We start from the raw sequence: 21,227 nt of genomic DNA, 5'->3' as shown, positions 1-21,227 counted from the left end.
CTTGACGTGGAATCTACTCTTGGTGAAGATGTTGTGAAGACTGTTGAAATGACAACAAAGGATTTAGAATATTACATATGCATATCCTTGGTTAATAAACTAGTGGCAGAGTCTGGGAGGATTGACTCCAAGTCTGAAAGAAGCCCTGCTGTGGGTAAAATGCTATCAAATAGCATTGTATGCTACAGGGAAATCATTTGTGGAAGGAAGAGTCCATTGATGCAGCAACCTTCATTTTTGTCTTACTTTAAGAAATTGCCACAGCTACTCCAGCCTTCAGTTACCACCACCTTGATCAGTCTGTAGCCATCAACATCAAGGCAGGACTCTCCAAGAGCAGAAGGATTACATCTTTCTGAAAGCTCAGATAATTGTTAGCATTTTTTAGCTATAAAATATTAAGATATATACCTTGTTTTTTAAGACATAATGCTATTGCACACTTAATAGTCTACATAAGTTTTATATGCACTGGGAAATGAAAAAATTCACTTGACTCACTTTATTGCAATATTGGCTCTATTGTGGTTATCTGGAACCAAACCTGCAATATCTCTGAGGTATGCTGTACTTTTTTTTTTTTGTCAAATAGCTTATTTGTTTTTATAAATTTTGGTAAATATTCCATATGCACCTGAAAAGAATATCCTGCAGTTGTTGGGTGTAATAGTCTATTATGTTAATACATTTGATCATGTATTTCAAATCTTCTATATCCTTTACTCCTTTGTCTGCTTTTTCTCTCAGTTACTGAGAGAGGCATGTTAAAATCTGCATCTATGGAGTGGTTTTGTCTACTTTTTCTTTTAGTTCCGTCAATTTTTGCTTGATAAATTTTCAAGTTCTTTTATTAGTTGAATACATATTAATATTTCAAACTTTCTATTGATCTTTTTATCATCATGAAATGCCCCTCTTTATGTATAGTTTTACTTGTCTTAAAGTCAACTGTCTGCCAGCTTTTTTCTGTCTAATATTTGTAAGATACACATTTTCCCAAACTTTTCCTTTCAATTTTTTGGTGTCCTTTTGTTCAAAGCGTGTATTTTGTAAACAGCTTAAAAAATACTCTGAAAATTTTATCAATTTGATCATTGTCTATTTACATTAATAAAATTACTGATATAATTATTTTCACCATTTTGTTTTGTTATCTGTTTATTTTTTCTTGCCCTTTTAAAGCAATCAAATATATTTTAGGATTTTAATTTTTCTCCTCTACTAGTTTTTTAGTTATATATTCTTTTATTATTCCTTTACTGTTTATTCTAAAACAATGTGTATCTTTGATTTATTGTCTACCCTAATACTTTTACTTTGTGAATAATGAAATCACCTTGTAACAATTTAATTTATATCCTTCTCCCATCCTTTGTACTATTATCACTTATTTTATTTCTATATATATTTTATTATTGTTGACATATGAAATTATTACTTTTAAATAGTCAATATTCAATTATTTTATCCATTTATTTAAGCCCATGTGTTCAATACCCTGCTTCTCTCTGGGATCATTTTCTTTCAGTCTGAAGAACTCTGTTTTCTATTGTGTAGGTTTGCTGAGGAAGAAGTCTATCATTTTTGGTTTATCTGAAATGAACTTATTTTGACTTCCTTTTTTAAGGACATATTTACTGATTATACAATTTCTAGGTCAGCAACTTTTTCCTTTTAGCACTTTAAGTATGAAATCCCATTGCCCTTTTTTTATTTTTATTAAGGTATATACACTCTTATGAAGGTTTCACATGAAAAAACAATATGGTTACTATATTTACCCATATTACCGAGTCCCCACCCATACCCCAATGCAGTCACTGTCCATCAGTGTAATAAGATGCCACAGATTCACTGTTTGCCCTCTTTGTGCTACACTGTTTTCCCCATGATCCCCCACACCATGTGTACTAAACATAATACCCCTCAATCCTCTTCTTCCTCCCTCCCACACCCCTCCCCTTTGGTAACCACTAGTTCCTTCTTGGAGTCTCTGAGTCTGCTGCCATTTTGTTCCTTCAATTTTGCTTCATTGTTATACTCTACAAATGAGGGAAATCATTTGGCATTTGTCCTTCTCCACCTGGCTTATTTCACTGAGCATAATGTCCTCCAGCTCCATCCATGTTGTTGCAAATGGTAGGATTTGTTTCTTTTTTATGGCTGAATAGTATTCCATTGTGTATATGTACCACCTCTTCTTTATCCATTCTTCTACTGATGGACACTTAGGTTGCTTCCATATCTTGACTGTTGTAAAAACTGCTGTGATAAACAGGGATGTGTATGTCTTTTTGAATCTGAGAAGTTGTATTCTTTGGGTAAATTCCAAGAAGTGGGATTCCTGGGTCAAATGGTATTTCTATTTTTAGTTTTTTGAGGAACCTCCGTATTGCTCTCCACAATGGCTGAAGTAGCTTACATTCCCATCAGCAGTGTAGGAGGGTTCCCCTTTCTCCACATCCTTGCCAGCACTTGTTGTTCTTAGTCTTTTTGATACTGGCCATTCTTACTGGTGTGAGGTGATATCTCATTGTGGTTTTAGTTTGCATTTCCCTGATGATTAGTGATGTGGAGCATCTTTTCATGTGTCTGTTGACCATCTGAATTTCTTCTTTGGAGAACTGTCTCTTCATATCCTCTGCCCAATTGGTAATTGGGTTATTTGCTTTTTGGGTGTTGAGGCATGTAAGTTCTTTATATATTTTGGAAATCCCATTGTCTTTTGATTTCCATAGTTTGCTAAAGAATAAGCCAAATGTCTTTTTGTTGCTCCTTTGGAGATAATGTAAAACTTATTACCTCTCTGAATTTCCCCTTCTGGCTGTTTTATGATTTTTCTCATTATCTTTGATTCTCAGTAGTTTAATTAATTATGATATGCCCAGGTGTAATGTTCTTTCATTTATCTTGCTTGGGGTTTGATGAGATTCTTGGATCTGTGGGTTTATGTCTTTCATCTGTTTTGAAAGGTCTTAAGCATTACCTCTCTAAATATTGACTATGCCTTTGCCTTCTAGGATGTAATTCTCTCTCTCCCTACCTTCTGGAACTCTAATCATATCTATTTGGGCCATACACTGTTTTTTACTACCTTTGATTCAGTTTGGATATTTTCTAGACATGTCTTTGAGTTCACTAACTGTATTTTTTGCTGTCCAGGCTGCTATTAAACCATTCAATGAATTATTAATTACAGAGATTGTATTTTGTGTTCCAGAATATTTGGTGTTTATATAGATGCAATTTCTGTGTTGAAATTCTCCACTTTCATCCACTTAAGCATTTTCCCCCTTATTTTTCCTGAATGTAATGTTTATAGTTTAGAGTCAATATCTGATAACCCCAATGGCTGACTCTACCCATGGATCTCTAATACCTATTTTTCTGCTTGATTTTTAGACACATTTTCATGCTTCTTTGCATGCCTAGTATTTTTTAAATTGTATGTCAGCCATTGTGTAAAAATTAAAGTGTGTTTGAAGTGCCTCAAATTTCTAACCTGTCATGCCAGTGATGTTTGTCTACCCAAAGCCTTGTGGGTTTCTATTTTGCCCAGTTTCTCTGCAAGGGCTTAACACAATCCTTAGTCTATCTCCAAAGTTGGCATATGTCCCCTGTGAAAAAAATTGCCTTTTGACCATCATCAGCTTACCTTGGGAGAGCTCTACACCCTCCAGAAATTTTAATTAATCTAGTCCTCATTGCTTCTAAAGATCTTGATGTCTTAAAATGTTTTTAAAAATATTTTTTCTACATTTTAAAAAAGTTGTTACAATAGGAATCCTGAGCTGCTGCAACCTATTATATTGTAGTTGGAAGTAGAGACCCATCTTCAGCTTTAACCTGGGCTCTGTGCTGTCTCCCAAATCTCCAGCTGTAAGCTATCACCTTGCTATAGTCATATACACCAGCTGCCTACTGTATAGTTCCCCTTTCCCTTAAAAGCATCCAAAACAAACTTCTCTTATTCTTTCAGTTGCCTTGTCTGAGATATCATGGCCATTTTTAATACATCCTTCTCTTTCAGTCCTCACTTCAGTCCCTTATGGGTTTTTTTCCTTTTAATTTGTCAGTTAGGAAAATAAAAAAGATTACCTTTTCAAAAAGTGGAAGGAGTTTACTTTGACTTACAATGCAGTTCAATATTTTCAATTTACCTATGAGAAAATTGATGTACAGAGAGGTGAAATGATTGGCACAAGGTAACAGTTTATATTGGAGTTGAATCAAGGACCCAGGTCTATGTCATTGCTCTTTCCACAGTCGACTACTTCCCTCTATCTCTAATGTGATTACACTTCATGGATTTTCTCTAGGACAACTCCAGTCACAAATGTTATGTCCTAAAAACTGTCCCCCTAAATCATTGAAATATCTTGGATTTTCATTGGCATTATGAAAAGTATATATATATTTTCAGCACTTTGAAGTGGAGCAAAAATTATTTGTCAGAGTATGTACTAATATTTGTCCTGAAAATATGGTAATTGTCTCTTTAACCATATTCCATACAGTTGCAAAGAATGGAAGGATGCCCAGCATAAGACAGGTTTCAAAATAGTCACTGCACATTCCTTATTTCATTGAATCTTTACAACAAGCTGGGGGTAGGTAAGTTCTAATATTACAATCATTTTTCCATACCAGGAAACTGAGACTTGGTTTCCTAGATAACATGTCTTATCCACTCATATTATTGTCATTCTCAAAAACCTTTAGTGAATCTTCATTTCATTCACCGTTAAAATGATACCCTGTCTGACTTTCAAGCTCTTTAAAATTTGTCTTATTCATGTTAGCTTTGCCTTGCCAACTTAATTTCACAGAGGTCTGGATCTTTTTCTATCTTGGGTCAAGCCAATCCAGCATTTGGATGCCAACAACAATATTGTTAAAAGAAGTCCTATCTGACCTTGTGCTTTTTTTTTTTTTGAGCAGTAGTTTTTGGCTATGTTATTAGCAAATTTCCCAAAATTGCTTATATATCATGCTGGTATTACCTCTTGGAAGCTATGAATTCCACATGTTTATTATTCAACAAATGAATAGATACCTCTCTTGATTTATCTTAGTCATGCTCATATTTCAAATGTTTTCCCTATCATGGTCCATAAGCCCAGGGACAGACTGCAACATTAACTGTGGTGAAGTCGTGCAAAGTGTCCCCTGATTTTGGGATCAGGGGGACAAACCTGTGGTCACTTCAACCTTGTCTTTCATAAGTTTATTAGTCTTCATTTTTTCCGAATGAAGTGTCAGAATACTCCCCCATCATTTACATCTTTTCACTTGTCCTCCCTACTTCTGATTTCATTATAGCATTCCTGTGATTCAAGGACTCAATTATATAAGAGCCCTGGGGGATGAATGCACCATAGTTTTCAATATAAAATCAGGGCTCTGTTCCTTTCCTGTTTCCATTACCATTCCTAATGATATTCAACATTGCACTTGTCTATTCCAACACAAAACCCAGGACTGCTGTCTTCCATAGCTCTGGCTCAGCACCTATAGGGCAGAGCAAGCGCTGGGATAGTGCTACTCCTGACTGTGAGGCAGGAGACCAGGATTCTGGGCCTCAGATTATCTTTGACTAATGAGGTAGTCCTGGGCAAATGATTAATCCAATAAAGCCTTATGTATCAGGAATAATGCTGAATACTGGGATACAGAAATAAATGAATCACACATCCTGCCCTCAGAGAGCTGTTAGGCTAGTGGAAGAGCCTGATAGGAAAATCAGTGATTAAAATGGGGTATGATACATGTCAAGAAGTCTGCACTAGATATAGGAGAACAGATCTCCTAAATGAGGCCTCTAACTCATATGGAGATAGGAGAAGGAGCTCAGAAAATACTTCTCAGAGAGTGGTGAAATTTGAACAGACTTGCGGAAGCCTGGCTTGTTCATTGCTGCTGTATTCCCAGCCCTCGGAACAGTGCTGGGTATAAAGTAGGTAATTAATAAGCATCTGTTTATTCATGAAAGCAAGGAGGGATTTTTTTTCTCTTTCCTTTCTTTTTCTTTCTCCTCTTCTTTCTTTTTTTCTTTCGTGGTTAGGATAACTTAGACAAAGGTGTGGGTGTATCAGAGAACATGGTGGATTCAGGGGACTTAGAGTAATTATGGAGGGTTACAGTGGACAAAGGGGGAGCAGTTGGGCCTAAGCTTGGAACTATAGCCCAGGACCAGAATATAAAAGGCCTGCAATGCTGTTCTAAGGCTTTTGAACGTTATCTTGAAGGCAACAGGGACCCACTAGAGAATTTAAGCACGGGAGTCACACAATCATATTTTTCTGTTAGCTTAATGTGCCAATTATCAATTTATTGCCTCTCAGCTCCAAGTTCATGCTGCAAATATGGAACTAGGTCCTTTAAATAGTTCTCCATTGTCAGCTGGCATGATGTTAAACTTTGTCAGTAGAGGACAATGAAAGGATATTGAAGGAGGAAAGGGGTTCTCCAGCAGGTTCCATATGCTCCGCTTGCTAGGCTCCAGGAGCCTGCAGTTTCTGAGGTGCCGGGAATCCTGCAGCGCGCAGATTCTCCAGCATCTGGCTCCTGCAGCGTGTCAGCTCTGAGTGCCCAACTGCTGCAGTGTATGGCAGCCAGCAGTACCCCTGGCTAGCAGCTTCCCCTGGCACCTCTCCTGGGAAACTTTGTAGCAGAGTGCTGCCAGGAGGTTACTTTTTCATGAGGTCTTCTTTGGCATCCCAGACTGGATTTCTGCCTGCCTGGCATCCCAGCGATTTCTCTGCCATCCAATGAGCTGTGGCTGCACCCTTTGCCCCAAGCTTTTGGGAGGTCAGCTCTTTCTTGGGTGGTCTATCTCAAGGGTAGTGGTTGCTCCTTCTATCTGTGATTTCTGTAAAGTTTAGATCTCTTTTTACATCTTACTAGCCAATCTTCCATTACTCCAATCCCATTATGGTTAAAAGTTCTTTGTATTGACTTTCTTTGTTAAATTTATTATATCATTTCTTTCACTTGTTGGATTCTGAAACATGCATTGACTGACAGCTGTGTAAATGGGCTGAAGCAAGTGGAGTGAAGCTTCAGGCAAAGAGCCTGATTAGGAGAATATGGTAGCACCTTTGGCCACAACTCTCATTGCCTTGAAAAGTGGTTGCAATGGGGAAAGATGGGAGACACAGGAGCTACAGGACTTGGTAACCACTGGGGGAGGAGGAGGAGAGAAGAGTTTACGGTGATTCCCCATTTTTCAAGCTTGGATGACTGGATAGATGGCATCATAGTTGAAATGGAAAACACCAAAGGAGGGGAAGGTCATATTCTTCTCTCATGTTTCTCATTTACTCTCAGGAGTTCCAAGTACTTCTGAGTCACAGGAACTTAGAATCATAGACTCCTTAGGTTGGAGAGGCAGCAAAGCCCAATTTTTTTCTGCCTTTGAGGAATATGGCCCATTTGTTCACATCAGATGAAAGAAGTGGGGGAAGGTTCATTTGATATTAATACTCCATGATTCCAGTGTTTTGTAAAGTTCTTTTCCATTCTGAAGATCTCAGTATGGTAGGCCCCCCTCAGTTATCCACTCCAGCTCTGCACAACTCTTAAAATTCAACAGATTCAAACCTCCATGCCTCCCAGTGCAGAAGCAGGCCAGCACCTATGTACTGAGTGCTGAAGAATATAGATCTTATCAAACATGGAATATTTATTTCTGGAATTTCTCATTTGGTTTTATTAGTGTGGGCTAAATAGTTTCATTATATAAATGAAAAGCCCATTACATGAATTAAACACTCCAGACACCAGAATCTGAGAGGCAGTTTCTATAAATAGCTCTTGAAACCAAGGACCAGGCAACTGTATGTACTTGCTTGGGTTTGGAATCCGAGGTAGTGGGTTTTGGGCATATGATTACCCTTGCTTGGATTGTACTACCCACCTTTCCACAGGTTTTTCAGATCTCAGCTCAGCTTTCCCTGACCTCTCTGTTCCATTATACCTTCTCAGATCACCACTTATCCACCTCTCCTTGGCAGCACTTTTCTCAGATCTGATTTTACAGTATTGAGTGATTTTTTTTATTAACACCTGCCTCCCCCAACAGAATGTTAAGTTGAGGATGGGGACAGTCAGTTTTTGTTCATTAGAGAATCCCCAGTGCCTAGCCAGATGCCTGAAATACAGTCAGAGCTCAGATGATTAGGAAAATGACTTAATTAATTAGAAAATCCTAATTAGTTAATTAAGAATCCTCAATTAGGAAAATGAATGACTGACAGCAGTTTATAAAGTGCTAGTCATGCCCATTTGTCCTCAAGACAATCCCCCAGTAGGGATTCTTATATTTATGAGACAGATGAAAAGGCAGAGGTTTGGCTAGCCGGTGGGGGGCTCTGATCCCAGATTCCGTTGTGTTTCCAAATCACTGTCCTCTCCATAAGAAATCATAAAATAGGTGCAAAATACACATAGTTTGGGCAGAGTGCAATAATCACCCATGATCTTATTCTTTTAAAGATCACAGCCCCCTCCTCTTGCTCTGTGAACAGGGAGTTCAGAAGCCATGTGGCCCATCCACGACTCTTCCCTCAGACCCGCGCAGCCATGTGATGCTGCTCTCCCTGCACTTGCCCCCCGCCCCCCACCCCGGGTTTGCTACCTGAAGCTTGCTCACCAGGTGACACCTCGCGCCTGGCCTCAGGCGGGAGGTAAGGGGGAAGATCCGGGGCCTCGCACCCTTCAGCTGGAGGAAAGGAGCAGAACCTGGTGGGAAGGGGGGGACGGGCCTCGGCCGGCCGGGAGAGACAGACTAAGTGGCGCGCAACTCGGCTTTGTTAGCGCTTCTCCTTCGCCTGGCAACGCGCACACCGGCCGCGCTACCCGGCAACCGCCGCGGAGGGGCGGGGCCGAGACGTCACAGAGCCGCCCTCCCCCGCGCCGCGCCCCGTCGCGTTGGGCCGCGTCCTCCTGCCGTGGCTGGGTTCCCAAAGTGCCCGCAGGGAGGCGCTGGGAGAGACTGAGCTGCTGCAGGGTTTGCGTGTCGGGGAGCGCCAGATGGCCTGGTTGTTTAAGGATGGGGTTGAGGGCGCCAAAAACCTGGCGGAACGTGTGGCAGTGTACAGTGGGCTTTTGTGTATTAGCGAGCGGAAGTGGAGAAGCTTAAAATGGCCTTTCGACGGGTGGAAAGTGGGCAAGTGAGGGGAGCCCTTGGAGTAACAGTGTCAGCGCCACTTGCTGTGCTTGCTTCGTGCCAGAAAGATTCCTAAACGCATGAAATATATTCTCACTTAATCCTTACAGCCGCCCCACGAGGCAAGTACTGTTATCTCCTTTTTACTGCTGGGGAAACAGCACAGAGGGGTCAAGTAACTTGCCCAAGAACACAGCAAGTGGTAGAGTTAGTATTTGAACCCACCTTACGTGGTTCAGATTTCTCACTCCTAATCTCTATAATGCTAAGAAAGGGGGACTGAGTTCATGTGGATTGGAACAGAAACCGAGATGCCAAAGGCAACAGGGAAAGAACAACATTCACTATGTAGAATGGCATCAAAGTCTCACATTAACCCTGGAGAAAGGTATTATCCTCCTTTTAGAAATAAGAAATAGGCTCAGAACTTACACTATGGTCAAACAACTGGAAGTAGGGCCAAATTTCACTTCAGGTCTTCTGATTTCAAGATTTTTCTTTTTTAAACTACAAGGGAGGCAAGAAAAGCCTCATCTTTGCTACACCCCTTGTGACTTCACACCCATTTCTTCTCACTCATTGCATCATCCAGCCTTTCAGTACATTTATACAGTAGAGTATGCTAGTCTAAATCAACGATTTAGTTTGTCCAGGGCCTTCAAAAGTTGCTGTCGCTGTAAAATGAAAGCTGTTGTCTCTCCTTAGAGCAATTTCAAGCATCAGTGAGCAAGTGGGTTTTGGTTTATGTATGCATAGGGTTATTCAGAGCCTGCTGTCATCCATTGTAAAGGGCCCAGTCTTTTGGTATTTGTCAAAGTTTCGCAGATCCTTGCACACCTGGAGAATTCTGACTGATCTGGGGATGGCCACTTCCCCACAGGCGGTTTGGGAATAAAAGATACCTAACCACTGGCTATCACCTGCCTTCCTGAGCTCTCTGTGGAGGGGTCACTAGCTATTGGTATAGGTAACTTGCCCAGGAAGGTGACCCTTAGGACTGGGGGGCTTGCGGAGGCTGGAGATTTGAGGGCTATAGGTGTATCTTCCAGGAGAAAAAGAATGCTATGGCCACTGAGGTCTGTTCTGTGTGTGCGTGAGCGAGCAAGTGTGCTGGTCTCTCCTTGTTTTCAGGAGGAGTAAAAGAGAGAGATAAATGAATAATAATGATCTTCAGATAGAAGATGGGGTGTTTCTGGCCAAGCAGTAGCTGGCTGGAGATGAAGATGAAGAATGTGGCAGGTTAACAGCAGGAGAGGAATCGCCTGATACTATCAGCCTGAAGTGGTCTGATGTCTGTCTGCAGGAGGCCAGGTTGAGGGCCAGAGGTGAGGTTATCCTTGACCTATCAGTCAATAAATACAACAGAACATAGTGAAGGGAATATGACTTTACAAGGAAGTGGTAACCACAAAATTCAGGAAAGTTGATTTCTTCTGAGAGGCAGGCGGCTGGGAAAAGCAGGGCCACAGGGATAGATGTGACTGGCAGTGGTCTAGCTCTTGGTGTGTATGGTGGTTTTGTGGGTGTTTGTTATGTTCAGAGCTTCTGTATATTCTTATATGTTTTATATGTTACACAAAATCTTTTTAATTCATCCAATTGGTCCCACTATTTCTATTTTTGTGTGTAATTAAGAATTGACACTATGTTTTCAGCACTTCATTTTCCTCTCATTCCCCTCAACATACAAACATGCTCTGATTTTTCCTATCATATTTCTCTCCAACTTTGCCCCACTTCTCTGCTGCCCTTTACTGCAAAGCTCTTTAACTCTTTTAAAAGGGTTGCCTGTGCCTGCTCCCTCTAGTTTCTCTCCTCCCAGGCTCTGTTGAATCCTCTTGAATCAGTTTTTGATTCTCATCACTCCACTGAAACTCCTCTTTGTCAAGATCCTGACTGATATGGTGCTAAATCAAAGGTTGTCTCTGAGAGACTCAACTCAACCATTCTGCAGCCTTCGGCCCTGCTGATCAGTCTCTCAGCCTTGAAACTCTGTCCTTGGCTTCCAGGACGGGACATGCCTTTGGGTTTTCTCCTTCCTCACTGGCTCTTCCTCCTCAGTCTTTTTTTCTGGTTGCTGTGTTCTGAATGTTTGTGTCCCTCCCAAATGTATATGTTGAAGCCTTAAATCCCAGTGTGATCATATTTGGAGGTAGGGCCTTTGGGAGTTGATTAGGTTTGGATGAGATCATGTGGACAGAGTCTCCATGATGGGATTTGTGCCCTTAGAAGAGGAAGAGATCAGAGCTCGCTTTCTCTGGTGTGTGAGGGTACAGCAAGACCTTGCTGAGGGCCCTCACAGAAACCAGGCCTGCAAGCGTTTTGATCTTGGATTTCCCAGCTTCCAGAATTGTGAAAAAAATATTTTCTGTTGCTTAAGCCGCCCAGTCCGGTATTTTGTTGGAGTCACCTGCCCTGAGACACTTGTCCTTCCTTTTCTCCCTGGTACCTTAACGTTCGTGTTGTCACAGGATTTACCACTGGACTTTTCTCTGTCTACATTCACTCCCCCTTTTTAGCTCATCTGGTCTCATGTTTTAGATCTCCAGCCCCAGTTCTTCCCCAAACTCCACACTAGAATATCCATCTATTTACTTGATAGCACCTTTGGGTGTCTGATAGACTTCTCAAACTTCACACGCCCAAACTGAGCTCCTGATACTCCTTTTCTAACCAGCATCTCTAGGCTTCCCCAGATCAGCCAATGGCAACTGAATCCTTTCAGTTGCTCATGCTAAAAACCTTGGCATTACCTGGACTGCTTTTCCCCCTCACACCTTACTTACATCCAATCAGAGCAAATACTGCTGACTCTGTCCTCAAAAGAGACCCAGAATCTAAGCACTTCTGTCCACCTCCACCTCTACCACCCTGGTTCTCACCTGGAGCCCTGCAACGGCATCCTAACTCATCTCTGTTTCTGCGCTTGCCCTCCTAAAGTCTATTCTCAACACAGCTACCAGAGCAGTCCTCTAAAACCTGAGTGATTATGTCACTCCTCTGTTCAGAATCCTCAGCGGCTCCCACTTTGCTCAGAGTAAAAGACAAAGTGATCTGCAAGGCCCTTAAAGTCTCTGAACTTACCATTTTTCTCTTTCTTCCTTCCTCACTTTCCTCCAGTCATATTGGCTGTCTTGCTATTCCCTAGAAAGGCAAGGTCCTCTTCCTGTCTCAGGACCTTTGCACTTGCATTTCCTTTTTGCCTGTAACATGATTTCCTCTGATAGCCACATGACTCAGTCCTCAACTCCTTCAGATCTATGTTCAAATGTCACCTTTTGAGGGAGACTTCACTGACCCCTCTATTTGAAATTGAACATCAGCTTCCCTTCCAACTCCTCCTTTGCTTTACTATCCCTACATACTATGTATTTTAAAAATTGGTTATATTAATTTGCCTATATTCTCACACTGGCGTGCACAGGCTTGTATTTTCTTTACTGTGTATTACTGGGATCTAGGACAGGGCTGCACACATAATGGGCATCATAAACATTTGTTTACTGAATAAAATTCTCCTTTTTTCTCTCCCCATCCACCTTTCTTCCTCTTCCTTCCTGCTTCCAAGAGGCCCTCCTGAGAAGTGATACTTCCATGTCCATTCAGCTTTACTAGCTCAGTATCTTAGGGGCTAAAGCTGCATTTGGTCAGGTAAGGACAGGTATGACACCAGGATTAGGAATCCTGACCAGTCTTAGTTCCACCACCATCTCAGCTCAGAAAGTAACTTCTACCTATCCTGTGTGACTTACATTGTGGTTTGCTTTCCCAGATCTCATTTGCCATTTCAGAGGAAGAAATGAGACATGACCCCATCCTAGGGGCTGCTTGGTCATGATGAGGCTGGGATGGAGGAGCTGACAGTCCCACCACAGTTGGGGCCCAGACCCTGCACACTTCTGGGGCTCAGCTGGGTGGTGCAGTCGTCAGTTCCCTCAGGAGCCAATTCACCCTGTGAACACATCTCTCTTCGAATATGCATTAGTTTTATTTTACTGCATAAGAAATTAACACAAACTTGGCAGCTAAAAACAGCACTATTTATCATCTTAGTGTCCACGGGGCAGGATCCTCCACTAAGGGTCTCACCAGGCTAAAATCTAGGAGTCAGCTGGGACTGCAATCTTGTACGAGGCTTGGCGTCCTTTCCTGTGCTCACTGGTTGTGGGCAGAATTCAGTTCCTTGCTATGTAAGGTTGAGGTTCCTGTTTTCTTGCTGGCTGTTGGCCAGGGATTGCTCTCCGTTCCAAGCCACCCTCAGGTCCCAGCGATGCGGCTCTCGCATAGCAGTTTGCAACATGGTGTGTGCTTTCTTCTGGCCAGCAGAGGGCGTCTGCTGTTGCCTGTCTGGTCTAAATACTTACCTGATTAGGTTGGGCCCACCCAGGACAGTCTCCTTTTTGGTGAACTCAGAGTCAACCAATTAGGGACATTAATTACATCTGAAAATTCCCTTTGGCCACATAATGTTAATCATGGAAGTGACATCCCATCACATTGAGAGGTCCCACCTACACTCAAAGAGATGAGATCATACAGTGCATATACACAAAGTTTCCAGAATCTTGGGGGCCATCTTAGAATTCTCAAATTGCCTATCTCAAAATGCATCTTTGTGAGGGAAGAAAACAAGAAGATCTATCATCTTTTTTTAGAAAGAACCACAGAGACAGACAAGCTACCCGTTGTGGTTCGGGATCCCCTCCTCCTCCTGCTACCTCTGTGTAACCTCGTCTTCGGAGCTCTAGGGGAGCAGACCTCCTATAACCAGTCACTTATAAAGAACAAACTGTTTATTCCACATAAGTCAAAATGTCCACCTAAGCAAAGTCTGCTTTAAAGATTTGTGTGATTTTTTAAAAAAAAGAATCATTCACCACTGTAGGGTGGGGAACAGACAAGGCTCCTCACTTCTTGATGTTCTTGGCTTCTGTGGTGGTTTTGATTCTCTGAAGGGCTGCCTCTGGCCTACATGACCCCTTTGTGTATGTTAGAATAAGGTGGTCTCCCATAGCAGACATAGCCCCTCAGGCACATGGACTGGCAAGTGCGGCAGGAGCAAGGCTTCAGCCTACTGCCCCCCTCAGAAAATTGCCTGGTTCTCCTGCTCCAGGGCCTTCTATTTCCACCTCACATTGTTCTTCTTCTAAACATGCATGCCATTCCCCAAGCTCTCATCTTCTCCCCACCCCACCGAAAAAAAAAAATAGCACTTGAGTCCTTGGTTTTCTCCACCTTCCCTGCATGAAAACTTCTCTCCATAGAAGTATAGGGGTCTGTCTGTCTGTATGGATGACTCACATCTAAACCTCTAGTCCCACCTCCCTCCTTAACTCAGTCCCTTCTTTAAACATCCTAGGCTTCCTTCAAACAAGATCACAAAAGACACATCCTCTTTCCCCAAGGCCAGCCTCAGACATTCTAGCCCTGTCAGTGAAGAGAACATTCTCCTTTTTATGCAGCCTACAGACCCAGACATCAAGCTCCACCACTCCCTCTGCCCCTCCTCGCACAGCCTGCCTGCTGCTCATTTGCAGGGTCTGTGTCAGTCATTCTTTTCTTGTCCGTCTCCCTGTTCCACTCTGGTCTGAGCCCTGGGCATCTCCCATCTGCACTGTGTTTCAACAGGTTTCTGCTTAAGGTCTCTTTCCTTTCCTCCCCCAGTGGTTCTCAATTGGGAGCAATTTTGTGCCCCCCAGAGGACATTTGGCAATGTCTGAAACGCTGAGTTATCACAACTGGGAGCGGGATGCATCTATTGCATAGAGGCCAGGCATGCAGTGAAACATCCTGCAATGCACAGGACAGTCCCCAAAACAAAGAATGATCCAGAAATAGTGCTGAGACTGAGAAACCCTGTTCTGTGTCTCTTCTACCAAGCTTCCTAAATGTCACAGTCTGACTCTTAAGAAAATGTACATTGTACACATTACCTCCTGGCTGGAGAAAAATTATTTCCCATTTCCTGTATATATGCATGTCTACCTCTGCCCAAGATGCCTTCCCTCCTTCCATTTTTATGCTTAAAGCCCACAGCAAGGTGTTCAACCTGTGTGCTGGGCTAGCCTCCATTTGTCCCTGTAGTTCACTCTCCACTCTTCTCTTCCTGATCTGTGCCCCAGGCCTGTGCCTCCCGTTTCTGGGTGTTTGGCCTGGGAGACATCAGCAGGTGACCAGAGGTTGAGTGTTTACTCCCCAAACTCAGTGGAGCTTCGTGCTCAGCCTCTATAGCCTCAGCTCCTGTTGAGCATCCTCTCTTCCCTGGCACCAGCTCTCAGTGGGGTTCCAGGGACACTGTTCCTTGCCTTGTCCTCAGGCAAGAGCGCTGAGGGCTTCCCATCTGTGCTAGTCCCCAAGTTCACCGCTGTGTTCAGTTGGCTTAACTCCACCCATGTCTCAGTCAGTATTTCCTTAAACTCTGTTTGGTTAAATCCTTTGAGTGTGCCTTCTGCTTCCTGCTAGATCCTCAGTGACACATGCGTCACATGAGGATGTGCCTTTCCCATGGCTCCACACGGAACATACATTTGGGGCCATTCCCATGTCCTTCGGGCTGGACACTGTGATACTGTATATGTAAATAGTTCTGATCCATTTACACCTAGTACTTTCCACGTTTCCAAATGCATTGTAAACTCCTGCAGGTTAGGGCTATTTGATGCCTTGTGTACTCTCTTGTTGTAGTGCTTTGCTCCATAAATGTTTACTAATGTCAACTGTGATAAAATGTATTTGTCATAGTTTAAGACTAAATGAAAATTCATCTGATTTTAGAAACAAAATGTTCTGAATTTAAATTACATATTCTCTTTTGGACCAGAGGTTTGTGGGGTGACTTGAACTCAGTAACTTTTCCACAATGTTTTAAAATTGACTAAGGCATGGGTTTTCTGACCTGAGGCTGGCTGCTCAGCTGCTTTGTTCTGCTTGCTTCCCAGTTCCTGGTGGCATTCTGTGAATTTGTGGCTGCTGAATAAAGGACACAAAGTAAAGTTGGGGTTTCTGTACTGGCTTCCTCCCTTGAAACCAATATTCTCTCCTTTCAAAACTCTTTGCTGGGTTATTCTATTGCAGGTCTGTAGAGACCAAATGTTCTACTTGATCCCTAAATCTGAAGCTTGGTGCTCTGTTGTGCCCAAACATGTGCTTCATAAATGCCTTTTTGTCTCACAATTCACCTCGAAGTTTTATTTAAATATTTAATGATGCAAAAATTGGTGTAAGTGCCTCCTTTGGGAATCTTGGGAAAGTACAGGGATGTAATCAAATGGTTTGCAAATTGCATTTATTTATTTATAACTCTAATTTGAAAAGAAGGACTAGAGTTATTAAAGAGGATGTCCACATTTCACAGAAACCTTATATTAAAGAATGAGGGGTCATCAGTCAAGAAAAGGGGGAAATGCCAAGTCATTTCCTAGAGTTATTGCTTCTTATCCTTCCTGTGTTGTAATGGTTGTTTGTGCGGGCAATTAAAAAAGCTATTTCTTCTGTTCTCTGCTAAATACGTCTCCATCTGCCGAATTCTGCTGCGGGATCTCAGTGTGATCTCATGGGTCTGGTTATTCTCATGCCAAAATCCACACCTAAGTTCTGTTTCCTCTGTGCAAGAAGGATGAAGAAGATGAACAGACAGGGTTGGTAGGCATTTTGATCCACAATCCACTTGGATGATTTCACAGTAGGGCTTGGAAAATATGAAGCTGACCCGGGCTGAGCAGAGTCCACATTATGACTTAAATGGGTCTTAGGTACATTTTGCCCTCATGGGCCCTTCCTCCATTAAAAATATGAGAACATATTTTACAACTGTGTTGGCATAATGACAAAAACATTAACATTGTATATTAAGGCATCTTTGTGGACTTCCAAAAGTACTTTGATTCCTAGACACTGTGTCTCTTATGCCTAATGAATAAGTTAGTCCTGCAGATTAGCAACGGGAAAAGAAGGTAGCTTGATTCCTTCTTTCAGGGTCTAAAGATACCGAGTTCCAGTCTGTTCTCAATGATGCCTAAGTTGGGAGGTTTTCATCCTACATAAGGTGAATTAATGTTCTTCTCAGAGGCTTGAGTGTCTTTGGAGGGTTGAGCATCTGTGGATCATGAGCTCAGCTACCTCCCAGATAGGGGCTGCTTATCTCTTCATCTTATCTGGGGGTGATGTCACCTTCTCTATAGGATATAGATAGTGTTATGGTCTCTACTCTGGGGGATGCCGATATGATTGTCCCATTTCACAGATTAGGCACCTCATGTACTGTGAGATGAGCCTGGATGGCTTGCCTTTCTGCAGTCATTCTGTCTATTCTGATTCTAATGCCTTGCTACTTCCCTGGCAGCAGAAAGAGGAAACATTTAAAATAATTTTTCTGACTATAAAAGTGAAATTGGTTTATTATGAAATTTAGGAAATAAAATGAAAGAAGGCCTTTTAAAAAGTCCTGTAATCCTACATCCTGGAGCTAATCACTGCCTACTGCCCCTTAAATGGGTGAACCATAACACTGGTGGGCCAGGACTATCGAGCTCCCAGGAGCTGACCCAGCAGTGCTGCTTGTTGCTGCTGTTTCTGCCTGATGTCCCCCTCAGCGGTAAAATGGCTGGATCTTACCAACCTCTCCTTGCCCTACTCCAACGTGTATAAGCTACTGTGTTAACTGAAAAGGGCAGATTGCAAAATTTATATACAGGCTGAACTCAATTGCATAGAAACATGCATAAAAATCAAGGAAGGCAACAGATAATTATGTCAAGAATGGTATTAGTTCATGGAAGCTCCTGTGTGGGTGAGGGACAGCTTTTTGGGCGAATGGCAGCTTTTCAGGGTCACATAAACCCTCCACTGAAGACAATTTCCTGCGCATAGGGAATTTCCTGTGCAATTTCTAGGCAGTTTGCTTTGAATAACATTGCTGATGATCCCTCTATGCATAAACCCTGAACCTTCAGAAGTAGCTGCCCACCCCCTTTTCCCTGTGCCCACTATGAAGCAGCAGTTTCCACAGGGTCCTATTTGTATTCGAGTCCAGCAGTGGGTTTTCCCAGCTATCCTCTTGGGAACAGATTTTGTTCTCTGCATAAAAGCAAGAATACAATTAAAGCTACGCATCAGAGAGCAATCAAGGGAACTAACAACTCTGCATTACTGTGAAGAGGATGCCATTGCACAGAGCGGTTTCTGCAGAAGCCTTTTCTTACTGTTACCACAAATGCAGAAGAACAGCTCCTGGTGCCTCTGCAGACCATCAGAAGCAGTGCCTCCCCAGCAGGCAGGAACTGGACTCATCCCAAAGAGAGGAGGATCTGCACACAAAGTATGCCTTCTCAGTGGCCTGGCCTGGTGTCTTCCAGTGTTTCCCTTAGTTCTAACCTAATCCTGCTTCATCCCATGTCTGTTTTCCTTGATGAAAAGAGAGAACATTGGCTCATGCGTCCCCATTAGATAACTTTCTGAGGTTGGTTGCTGGGTTTCTTCTGAAGTGTCTACATCAAGCCTGGAATGTTAGAATAATAATCATGATAAGAAACTGAGTCTAAATGGTACATTTACAATTTAATTCAACACATATTTCTTTGGGCACCTACAATGTGCCAAGTAGGAAAGAAATAGGCAAGGGAACACAGATTGAACCAGAGGCCATCAGCATGCACTACCTCAGATGCTATGTTCAAAGGTCCCAAGTCATCTTTTGGTTTCTAAAGTGAGCTTCAAAGGCATCTAGACTTGGGTCGGATCCACTTATTCTTTTTGTTACCTAGGGCAACTACTCTCTGACCTGAATCTCAGTTTTGTTACCCATCAAATGGGAATAATAATACTTATTTCAGAGGTTATAGAGTAAGTGAAATCATTTAAGAAAGCACAATTCCTAATAGTGGAAGGTGCTCTGTAAATGTTGCTCCTCCATTCAGGGTTTATAACGATTTGGTGATGGGAACATCAGAGATATTAGATATTACAAAATGGATTTTATTTTTAAAACGTGAATTTTTATATCTATTGTTCACATTGTGGATCGGCTCTGACTCCAAATTGGCTACCTACAAACTCAGTTAATACCTATAACTGATATACCAACATTCATCTACCCAACAAGTATTTCTTAAGTATCATTTTTTGAATAGTCAATGTACTCTAGGAGAATAAAAACCACCTTTAGTATAAGCTTGGTCCAGACATAATCAGAAAGGGAAATCTGCAGGAAGAAAATCCTATGTGGAAGGAGTTTCCAGGACAGCGGACGATGGGCTCAGAGAAGCACAGCTGCCAGCAGATACACCTCTCAAATGCTGGCAGAAAAACTCCTAACAAATGCTTGACTGCAGTAGAATCCTGGGAGCCTGGACTTGCCTCTCATTCTTGAGTTGCATTTATTCTGGGAACCAAGCAGAGTGCTGTGTCAATCTTCTAAGAAGGAGGCAGAGCTATAAATAGGATACGTGCTGAAAATAGGAAAGGAGATAAAAGATGGCATTTGGGGCTTTCACGGCTCTTCCCCCTTAAGCAGAGGGAGAAAAGCCATCTAGTTCTGCTGGGGGGCAAAAAATCCAGGAGCCACTATTACACGAGAAGTGGAAGGGAAAGAAGAAGGGGGCAGTATGCAAGTGGTGTAAAGTGGAGAGCTGGGAGGAACTGAGTGAGATGTGAACAGACTGGTGGGAAGGTAAGCTGGCCTCCCAGGCAGATGAGACAAAATCCAAGAGAAAGACCCAGTGCTAGGATGAAGAATGAAGATTTACCCCACAGGAGAGGAACTTGAAATAGCAAGACAGTCATCGCACAAGGCCAGAAAGAGGGATTAGGTAGGAAAAGAATTAAAAAGCTTTCGCCATAAAAATAGAATTAGGTGGGGAGGCTGATATGACCGTGAGATGAATGTCCAGACCCCATCAGTAGCTCCCTTAACCCTTTCCCTCAGCCGTACCTTGACTTCTGGCCTTCGAGGTGAACATCTTCAAAGGTATTAGTGAATCCATAATGGGGTGCTCTTTTCTCTGGGGTGGGAAAGGGTGCTTTAGCTATGGTACAGGGAAGCTGTAATGGGAAAAAGTCTTGGCGTTAGAGGTGGGTTCTAGTTCCAGTGTTGCCATCAACTAGACATATGACCTTGAGCAAGTCACCCGACCTCTGTGAGCTGGGTTTGAGTATAGAAACTCTGCCATGAACAGCCCATTTGATCTTGATCTATTTACTTCCCTTACTTAGACTTTCTTTTCTTTATCCATGCAGTGATGGATGTTCGACAGCAGTTAAAAGCTGCTGGTAGATGTAAAATTCTCAATTTGGATGAATGCTTAGGGAGGGAGAGAAAGTGACCCCTAATTTAATTTGCCCTTCAATGGAGCAGCTCTCCTAGAGAATACCCAGCTTCAGTGCTGGATGAATGGGTAGCCTTAAGTCCTGGTGTAGCCAGCATAGGGTCTCCTTTTTGTATTGCAGAGATTTGGGCCTTCTTCCATATCTCTATTGGAGAAGCACCTAGTTTGGGTCTTTGCTGTTTGAGCCAGGGACTCCAGCAATGGTAGGCCATATAAGAGAGTTTTTAGCAACCACCCACCCAGGATAAGGTGGGAAGGAGGTTATAGACAGCATAAAATAGAGGCTCCTTAAGGAGGCCTTAAGGGAACCAGTGTAACAGCACTCTGCCATGGATTTACCTAGTTATCTTGCAAATAGAAGGTATGGAACCTTACAAGTAGAAGGAAGGTATGAAACGGTGGTTATGTTCTGCTTCATTTCCCTCTTCATTTCTTTTCCTGATTTGGGGAAGTCATAGGTCAGACTACACCCAAGTACATCAGTGTTCAGAAATACACTATGAAGTGGCTTTGCCCAAACTCAATGATCAGTAATAGCATGTGGTATATATATATGAACTTGCCTTCTTTTACCTTACAAATAATGTAATCAATTCACCTTGATGCCGTAATGAGTCCTCCCATTGGTCCCTGAGCTTCACTAAGGTGTTTCACTGGCCAGAGGTCCTTATATAAAGATGATCTAGATCACCTGTAGAGATTCTGTTGCTTTTGCTCTGCCCATCTGCTCATCTCAA

At 42.4% G+C, this 21,227-nt stretch overlaps 1 protein-coding gene across 3 annotated transcripts in view; it reads right to left on the bottom strand.

The window, feature by feature from the left end:
• The window catches only part of ROPN1 (rhophilin associated tail protein 1), a 38,483-nt gene extending 29,628 nt beyond the window's left edge, over positions 1-8,855 (bottom strand). Inside the window, exons 1-2 of one of the 3 annotated variants that reach the window (XM_073231531.1) lie at positions 8,654-8,855; positions 247-355 (exon numbers count right to left, since the gene is read on the bottom strand). The gene's annotated coding sequence lies outside the window, so the exon portion shown is untranslated. Of the gene's footprint in view, positions 1-246; positions 356-8,638 lie in introns of all 3 variants that reach the window. The other 2 variants (XM_017662399.3, XM_017662400.3) reach the window with 2 other exon arrangements.
• Between the last annotated feature and the right edge of the window lie 12,372 nt (positions 8,856-21,227).

The sequence above is a fragment of the Manis javanica genome, chromosome 3 (genome assembly GCF_040802235.1).
Source record: "Manis javanica isolate MJ-LG chromosome 3, MJ_LKY, whole genome shotgun sequence".
NCBI lineage: Eukaryota > Metazoa > Chordata > Mammalia > Pholidota > Manidae > Manis > Manis javanica.
This window is presented reverse-complemented; position numbering and strand designations above follow the sequence as displayed.